The following is an 8,857-nucleotide window of genomic DNA, read 5'->3' as shown; positions in this document are numbered from 1 at the left end:
AAAAGCAAAACTGAAAATGAAAGTAAACACTAAAAATGAAAGCCTACCTACTCTATACTAATTAGAAAAGAAAATAGTTACGTGTAATTAAACTTCCAATGAAGCCATTCACGTAGCAGTACCAACAAGATATCCAGTAACAATTTTTTAAATGATGGATGAAAATATTAAAGAGTGAATGAGTCTAGTTGCTGTAACTGCAAATCAACTAAAAAATAAAAAGATGAATCTAATCTAGTACTTACCTGGAACCATTGTTCGATAAAGCTTTGATAGGCACAGTTTCTCTCACTTAGATCATGTTGTAACTCCTATTCTTCTTCTCCGATCTGTTCTTCTTCTTCCTCAAATTCCTGTTCGAATGATTGTTCACCATCAGATATGCAGGATTCTTTAGATGTTGAATCTTCGTTTATTTCTTGGGGAGTAGTTGAACTTTCAATTCTTGTCAAGATCTTTTTTTCCAGGGAAGAGGAGATTCTGACTTCTGCAAGGATCTGAGTGAGTAGTTCCAAGCTGACACTCATTATAAAACCATGTTGAAAGAGATTCTAAAAACAAAGTGCTAATAATTGTTTGAGTTTTTAATCATTTTACAAGGTTTTAGTTCACAAAAACTCTTCCAAATCAGCACACTAAAAATTGAATTAAAAACAGAAGGACCACAGAAATAATCATGAATTCAATACTCAATTAAACCCTCTTACAAGGACTGCTCATTAATTGAGTAATCGAATTCTTCAACTACAACCATGAACCATGAATTCATCAAACACTCTTCACAGTTGCGAAAATCAAACACACTTGCAGAAATTGAAATTCACACTTGCATAAATGTAAACACACCCTACATGCCCTGATCCATAAGAGGTCAAGCCCATTACGGTATCTCGAATACGATGCGTAGGCTGTTCCCCACGTCTTACCACCTTAACATCTCGTAGTTAGGAACATGTCTAAACACACTTGCATGAAAAATCAAACTAAACTTCAATCCATCGTGCCTCCCCGGCGACGACGCCAAAATGTTGGGTGAAAATATGTTCATTTAATTATGTTGTAGTACTTACCCAACTATTTAATTTGTCAATCTGAGGTTCGTAGGCTTACAGGCACATGCACTATATATGCAGGACTGAAGTGGAACAAATTAATCTAAATTACTGAAATCAAATTAATCTAGGAATGCATTGAAACATTAACTATAAAAGCAAGAAATTGCATAAGGGAAAAGCAATACAACATGTGAAGAATTTGAATGACAAATAGCATATGTGAGCTCACAACAATAAAGATATCTTAAATTATATTACAAGAACCAAATAACAAATCATGAAAGTGTAACAATAAAAGAATATGAATCAAAGCTAAGAATCCCCTTCTCCTAATTACAAAACTATCTCTTAAAGCTAATTTCTATTTTTTTCAAATGAAGAGAGAGCACTCTCTTTTATACATGAAGAAGATAACCATCTCATAATTACATATCCAATATTCTCTCAAGCACTCTCAACTACTTTCCCATTATTACAAAATATGATCCCTTTGAATCCTCCACACATCTCTCACATATCTTGGATAAGATATGCCAACCAAATCCTCCATGATCTTCTCCTTAGGAATAGACTTGAATAATTATCTCCTTAATATGGTGGAGGAGATATTTGAGAAGTCTCTTGGAATTAATTCTTCACATATTTCCTACACATCACAAAACTCACATATTCTTGAGATATATATAAAAATATGTATATTTTCTAATATTTAATCATAAATTCACTTGTAATACAAAAATGAATAAAATGGAAAATAAGAAAGTGAAACCCAAATGTATTTATGAAAATGATATGATAAAAGGTTAATGGGATGATGAAATGTAAGGAATAGTGAAGAAAAAGGTGGATGAAAATATGACATTTTTGAGTCCCAACATGCTTCATCAAAAACATATTTCAATATGCAAATCATTGTGTCCATTGTTAAAAAATTAAGTCTAGAGAAAGTTTAGTTTCTTTCAAAATTTTAGTTTTTCATTGATTAAAAGAAAAAATATATTTAAAAAAAAAAAAAAAAAACCTAACCATTTTTGTTTTTAAAGATAGGGTTAATTTCATTTTTTTAGACTTTTAATAATAATAATAAAAAATAATAAAAAATAAAACAATCAACCAACGCACTCATAAATAAAACAATTCATATAAAAGTAATGGCGCTGAGGTCTGAGGCAAATGCACTTAATCACCTCAGCACTGATGTCCTTGAAGGAAAGTTTGCGTTGCTAGAGGGTGCTTCTGTCGACAATGACCTAGCAAGCTTGAGAAAAGAAGTTGCTGGAATCCCTAAGAGAGAGGAACTTCCAGTTGGTCGGTCCCCTGTGAGCAGTGAGAGGCCATCTTATCCTAGCGCTGGAAATTGAGAAAGAGATCTTTATTAAACTCAAAAATGAATTGTCAATACAAAAATGGAAAAGATGCCCTCTGCCATCGCAACTCCCTAAGCAACGCCCACAAAATCCTCCAAAACGTAAATTAAAATCTGGCTCTTTGTCCAGGAAATCAGGAAACGATAATACAAATTCCAATTTTGCAGGAACAAATCACTGCACGATAAGTCAAATTGAATTTTCCTATTACTAAATATCAAGGAGGCTGTTTTAATCAAGCATTGAACTAGTTAGCACCGCATGGGTGGTTGCCAGGATCTTATTCAACGGCTTAAGCTCTCTGTCAAGCTGAGAAAGAGAAAACCAGTGTTTGTTGTTTCTTTCTTACATCTCGAGAAAATAATGAAGGTGACAATGGTTTTTACTGTATTTTCAATTTTGGTTTTCTTGACATGAAAAAAAATATTAACGCTTTGCTGAGCCTTGATTGTCAAAACGAGCCTGGTCCACAAGTCGATTGTCCAAATTTCAAGCTTGTTATCATTGGGAATGGAGGCACCAAAAACACAACTTTTGTCAAGCGGCATCTTACTGGAGAATTTGAAAAAATACGAGACTATGATAGGTGTGAAAGTTCATCGTCTTGATTTCTTTACAAATTATGGGAAGATTTGTTTTAATTGTTGATACCTTCTGCAAGCCAAGAGTCAAGCCATGGGTTGCATTTTATTTTGATATATCTTGTCTTATAACATTTCGCTTTCAGGATTTTATGCCTAGAGGCGACATGCAGACAGTCAGGCACTCCCCGCGCAATCCAAACCCACCACCTACTACAATGCACCACTGGTAGGGGCACTGGCATTTTTTAGTGGCCATCCAAAATTCTAAGTTCAAACACCATTGCTATACAAGTTCATGGGTGGCACTTATCTGCCTTTTAAAAATGGCTTAGAGTTTGGATCCGAAGAAAACAGCTTCGAATTTGGTTGGGACAATAAGCGTGCTCGAATTGATGTTTTGCTAGCTAAGTTTTTCTTACATGGGAATGTAACAGTTCTGGGAGGCTACAGAGAAAACGCTGACTATTTCATCTGCTCTCTCATGCCAGAGTCACCTTATTTGTAGAAGCAATTCACACCAGGTGGACTTATTTACAAGGATGCAGGGGGTAACATGCAGCGAGTTACAGCCTTCTCATTTCTACTTTTAACCTACGCTAGTTATTTGAACAATGCTAATCAAACTGTTGTATGTGCAACAACAATAATTCGTCCTAAGCAACTCAGACAATATGCCAAGCGACAGGTGGACTACATACTGGGAGATAATCCTCTCAAACTTTCATATATGGTCAGATATGGTCATCGCTTTCCTCAAGGAATTCATCACAGAGCTGCATCTTTACCCTTAGTTGCAGTGAAGCCTACTCCCATAAAATGTAATGGTGGGGCCAAATTATTTGTTGCCTCAGATCCCAACCTGAATATTCTAGTTGGTGCAATCACTGGAGGGCCAGATGGAAACGAAACTGGAAAATGGCCCACGAGCTTTATGTCGATTCTTATGCTTATGCTGGATTTTATGCCGGAAGCTGATTGTTTTCTCATGCTCACTATCTCCATTTTACACACTGCTTCATTACACTAATGTTCACGATGCCAAGATCGTCTGCTTGATGATTGTTACTAGATACTTAGGAATGCTACAATTGAATTCTTTGAATATTCCACTATATCTGACGATGTACAGGTCCAATCTTGTAGATAAGTAAGTGAGATTATTGTAGCAAATCGATGCGAATCATACTCTACCCAACTTTCATTCTGCCTACTCTTTGCCAAGCCACCTAGTTAATCTGTGCAGGATAGTTACACAACTGGTCGCCCTTGGTCGTTTTTTTTTAATTAGGGTTAGTTTATTTTATTATTTTTATTATTAGTTTTGTTTTTAATAAATAAATAAAAAAAATCGACATAAATAATAAATTAAAAACTTTTGTTTTTTTAATTTGTTATTTATTAATAATAAAAAATAAAAATAAAAATAAAATTGCCCTCATTCATTCATAATACTTGTTCCCTAAGAAATACAAAAGCCTTTTCAAATGTTTTAAATCAATTTTCCTGCAAACCAATAAAAACATTTTGAAAAAGTATTGAACAATCAATGAGTAAATTGCATGAGGACATGCAATAATTTTAGTTGGGGGGAAATAAAAGTATATTGGATTTTATCATTTATTTTAAGTGAATTTGCGGGCAAAAGTTAAGATGCATATACTAACAAGTGAAATGAGATTGGTGTTATGTGTAGGTCAACAAGAAGCTTATGCAAAAAGCTCAACATTACGATGCGACACCCTTTTTCATCCACAATTAGTGTAACTTCGAAAAATAATTTAAAAAATGGACATTTCATAAATTCTTGAAAATGAGCTAATTTGTTTTTGAGTCACTTCATACAGGAATGATCGATGGAGATGGCACACAAAGGTGACAATTTTTATGCAGGAATGGTGCTAAGTTTTTCAGAGTTGAAGACAATCTAATGCAAAAGTGATTTTTCGAAATCACAATGAAACATGTGTCATTGGACGCTTGAAGGAATTAATTCTTCACAACACATATCATGACATTTTCCACTACACAAAAATCCTTTTGCGTCGTGATTACTCACCTTTTTCCTTCCAAACGCCTAGACCATCCTTGTGTTGAAGCCCATCTTCCATTACCTTATCTTTCACAACTTCATGCACGCCTATTTTTATGAATCACATACATTCCTTTATCCTTTTCAATTTATTGCCTTCTAGTTTGCCTTCTGAATAAAACTTATTCCCTTTCCATGATTACATTGCCTTGTTTTCTCGCCATGCTGATCCACACTGCTTGCCCGTGAGTTCTTTCCATTTATAGTCCTACCAAATATTTTTGTACAAACTCACATTGACTAATGTGGGATTATTAAGGCCCACCTTTCAACAAGTCTTGCCCCATCGACATCAGCACCTTATCCGGGAAATATACTAGAGTTCATTTTGGGTACCTTGAGACTTGCATGCCTCAATGGTAAGTTCTCTCGCTGACAATCATGGGGATACATCAATGTCCCTTGATCGTCAAATCTTGCAAATGGCTCGACGTCAACCCCTTTATTCACATTTCGCAAGATGTACTCGGGTACCTTGGCACTCATTGACATCAATGGTGAGTTTTCCTCGCATTGGTTAACGGCATTCATCAATGGCTGGTAATCCAATGATTTCTTTTCATGCTCAACATCAGCACATTCTTTCACATGATTAGACTTGTACCATCAGTTTTGTAGCAGACGAAGACTATACACTTTTTCACGACTCCCTCAGTAGTTACAGCAGCATGAATTCTGATCTATGAGAATACCACAGTTCCACTTTCAGCGTTTATCTTTTCCATGATTCAGCATCAGCAGTTCAGATTCCTTCATTTCTTAGGATCCAGTTACAACAACATCAGTCACATTTTCCTGATCCAGTAGCAGCAGCAGTAGCTACATTCCTATTGCATAGTTCATCATTCTTGGGTAAGTATAGGTATGTTGTTTTCTAATCTTTAATCATGCAATTCCTTATATGCTAACTTGAATATTTTGGAAAATTCCCTCACTATGCTACATTTCCTTTCATGAGCCATGTCAAGTTGCATGAGGACATGCAACCAACTCAGTTGGGGGGGGAGAACTATATTCACTACATATTCACTACCATGATTCCATTTCTTCACCACTATCACTCCATTTTTTTCTCATTTACCATTCACCAACATTTATTTTCCAACGATACTTTGTTGCACTTTGCTTCATATGCAATATTGGCATGCTTTATTAATATTACAAAAGGGCTTTCTTATGCACATTATGATTTCCAGTGAGTGTTTACATTATTATTGAAGAAAAGAGAACAGAAAACGAAATGAATGTTGTTAACACAAGAACCAACATTCTTTGTATTCATGGTTGTCACACAAGAACCAACCATAAGAAAATGTAAGTTTTTACTCATGTCTTTCACATATCCTGGAAACATTCATTATTAAAAGACATCATCATGTAAAGCCAAAGTTCAAGATGCCAAATGTTCTTAAAGAGACCCATGCATGGTTGCATGAGGACATGCAACAAGTTTAGTTGGGGAGGATGTTGGGACTCAGAAATGTCATATTTTCATCCACCCTTTTCTTCACTATTCCTTACATTTCATCATCCCATTAACCTTTTATCATATCATTTTCATAAATACATTTGGGTTTCACCTTCTTATTTTCCATTTTATTCATTTTTGAATTACAAGTGAATTTATGATTAAATATTAGAAAATATACATATTTATATATATATATCTCAAGAATATGTGAGTTTTGTGATGTGTAGGAAATATGTGAAGAATTAATTCCAAGAGACTTCTCAAATATCTCCTCCACCATATTAAGGAGATAATTATTCAAGTCTATTCCTAAGGAGAAGATCATGGAGGATTTGGTTGGCATATCTTATCCAAGATATGTGAGAGATGTGTGGAGGATTCAAAGGGATCATATTTTGTAATAATGGGAAAGTAGTTGAGAGTGCTTGAGAGAATATTGGATATGTAATTATGAGATGGTTATCTTCTTCATGTATATAAGAGAGTGCTCTCTCTTCATTTGAAAAAAATAGAGATTAGCTTTAAGAGATAGTTTTGTAATTAGGAGAAGGGGATTCTTAGCTTTGATTCATATTCTTTTATTGTTACACTTTCATGATTTGTTATTTGGTTCTTGTAATATAATTTAAGATATCTTTATTGTTGTGAGCTCACATATGTTGTTTGTCATTCAAATTCTTCACATGTTGTATTGCTTTTCCCTTATGCAATTTCTTGCTTTTATAGTTAATGTTTCAATGCCTTCCTAGATTAATTTGATTTCAGTAATTTAGATTAAATTAGTTCCACTTTGATCCTGCATATATAGTGCATGTGCCTCGTAAGCCTACAAACCTCGGATTGACAAATTAAATAGTTGGGTAAGTACTACAACAGAATTAAACGAACATATTTTCACCCAACAATGCCTTCAGGTGGTGGAAAAAAATAGCAGTGACTTTTGTTGTGACTACACAGGCTGCTACAGGAGGATTTTTCTTCCTGTAGCAGTGTTTTGATCCTCCCTTGAATTATTCAGTTTGCATGATGGTGTTGAGGGAGATGATGAAAATCCATGAAGATAGGGTTAGATTCATGAGGGAGTAGTGCAGACATTGGAGAAATATAAAACAATGGCTTCTGTATTTTTTTATAGGTAGGACAGAGTGGAAATTTTGAGCAAATTTTCGTGAAATGGAGTGGATGCGTGATGGATGGCTGATGAGTAAATCATTGGGGAACCATATTTGTCATTTCCTATAGGCATCATGGTGTTTTTAGTTGTTCTCCTCATTGGATCCCCATCCTGTAGCTTCCTAGGATCCTCTTGTAGCATTACAAGACCCCCTATAGCAATACAAGTCCTTCCTGTAGCATCACAGTGAGGAGGTGAAATTCGAATTTCTTGTTGATTGGATGGTGGAGAGAGATGGTTATATGAGTGGATAGTATTAATATGAGGTGTATGTATGGAAGGATGGATGAGAGCTTGTCGATTTTTTCCTGTATCCGTGAAATCTTCCACTGTGTGCAATCCTACAAAAGAAGAGAATGGTTAGGAGGCATGGTATAAGCTTCTTCCTTATGTTCCTCTTTTCCTCCCTTTTTTTCTTTGAGTTAAACAAGCTACCTCTGTGGAGGTGTTCAACCTACGTGTCTTCCCTAGGTGCCTCACAGGATGTTTTCACCCAGGGATATTTATTTTTTCTTCTCTTTTTTTTTCCTAGGTTGCCTCAGAGAGGTTTTGAACCCTATAGTTGGCCTTAGATGACTCATATTGGTATTCATCTTGGTATTATTATTATTATTATTATTATTCAAATTTCTAGGAATGTTGTGGACTAAAAGCTATGAAACTCCCAACCACATTTAATTCTCTACTATTTCTATATAGCTTCAATATATAACCATTTACAACTAAGGGAACTCCTTCCTCATCAATGGTTCTGATCTATACATATCCATTTTCATGACACTTTTCTACTATGTATGGACCCAACCATCTTGTCATTAGCTTCCCTTTGAACTCTTTGAACCTAGAATCATATAATAGGGACCAATCTCCTTCTTGAAAATTATTTTCCCTAAAATTATTTTCATGCCAGACTTTTATTCGTAGTTGCATGCCTTTAGTGTGTAGGAGAGCTTGCATCTTGAACTCATCTAAGCCATTAAGTCAGAGCAACCTTTCCTATTTTTTTGTAGTGAATTCTAAGTCCAACTGAGCTTCCATCCTCAAAGTGTTATATTCAAATTAAATAGAAATCAAAGCCTTATTCCCATAAACCAAGTCATATGGAGTGAACCCAGTG

The 8,857-nt window shown here is 35.0% G+C and overlaps 1 pseudogene; it reads left to right on the top strand.

The window, feature by feature from the left end:
- The first annotated feature begins 3,559 nt into the window (after positions 1-3,559).
- Positions 3,560-4,033, top strand: LOC149247849 (endoglucanase 2 pseudogene; annotated as a pseudogene).
- Positions 4,034-8,857: the final 4,824 nt, after the last annotated feature.

Source organism: Pinus tabuliformis, chromosome 7 (genome assembly GCF_031772625.1).
Source record: "Pinus tabuliformis cultivar Carrire ecotype Pingquan chromosome 7, CPIR1, whole genome shotgun sequence".
In the NCBI taxonomy this organism is placed as follows: Eukaryota; Viridiplantae; Streptophyta; class Pinopsida; order Pinales; family Pinaceae; genus Pinus; species Pinus tabuliformis.
The sequence above is the reverse complement of the archived record's forward strand: the minus strand, read 5'-3'. Positions and strand labels throughout refer to the sequence as shown.